Here is a 1,367-nt window from a genome sequence, read left to right on the forward strand (position 1 = left end):
TATGCATTAAACATGAACTAATTACTTAGTTTTCATTTCTTTTAGAATTAGATTTACTTTTTTACGACAGTTTTTCGTTGCTTTATAAAAAAAAAATCAAAAAAATAATAAAAATTAAAAAAACACAAAAAAATAGTTTTCGAAAGTCGTTCACTTCCTCGTGGTGAAAACTGGATAACGTTTATATTGATAAACGGCAAAGAAACGACAAAATAATCTCGATATATACGCACATAGTAATAAGACCTAATAACAAACATGCTTGCCGTGCCGAGTGTACCGATTCTTCACACGTTCAGATATTAAATAATTATTTTCTCGATAACGAAGTAAAACACATCGATGACAATTTTTTGTAGTATACTAGAAGGTTGGATGTTTTGAAAAAAATTTTTTTTTTATTTATCGATCATTGCCCAGACGGATAAAAAAATTATTTAAAAATAAATTGTTAAATAAATAGTACTAAATTATTCCGTTTTATGCTATAAATAATTTAATGACAAAATATAGTTCTTTTGTGACAACTTTTATTAAAAAAATTTTTTTATTTAACTTGAAGAAAAAAAGTTATAAAATTATTAATTAAAAAGTCCAAAAATTTTGCATTGTTCATAACTCGAAAAATATTGCATTTGAGAAAAAAATGTTTGACAGCATATTTTATATCATCATGAACTACCGAATATGCAAAATGTAAATAATTTCTGAGAGGTGACTGATCCGATTCACGCGGAATGGCCCATAACGCAAAAACCATATACATAAAGAATTTGATTGGTCCATTGACTCATGCATAAGAAAATGGGCCAATGAAATTCTTTGTGCACATGCTCTATGCGTTATGCAAAAGTGTGTGTTTCTCGCCTAAGAGCCCAAACACAAGTTTTTGCATAACACATAATACATAGTGCATAAGAGAATCAGCCAATCAAAGTATTTCTTTTCGTTGAAGTAGATGGAAAGGAGGGGGCTTCAGATTGGTTGATTCTTTTATGCACTATGTATTATGCGTTATGCAAGAGTCTGTGCTCCTCACTTAAAGCCGCAGCACACACTTTTGCATAACGCATAATACATAGTGCATAAAGAATTTGATTGATCTATTGACTCTGCATAAGAAAATGGTCCAATGAAATTTCTTATTCACATGCTTTATGCGTTATGTAAAAGTGTGTGCTGCGGCCTTTAGGCCTATCGCACATGAAATGCATAACTGTGCATGAGCATAACATAAGGCCGCTGGACCAATGAGCATCCAGCATAAAGACGCCATATTGATTAACATAAGATGCTTATTGGTCCAGCAGCCTTATGTTATGCTTATGCACAGTTATGCATTTCATGTGCGATAAGCCTTAAACGTA

The sequence above is a fragment of the Cyphomyrmex costatus genome, unplaced genomic scaffold, assembly GCF_001594065.2.
Source record: "Cyphomyrmex costatus isolate MS0001 unplaced genomic scaffold, Ccosl1.0 scaffold990, whole genome shotgun sequence".
In the NCBI taxonomy this organism is placed as follows: domain Eukaryota; kingdom Metazoa; phylum Arthropoda; class Insecta; order Hymenoptera; family Formicidae; genus Cyphomyrmex; species Cyphomyrmex costatus.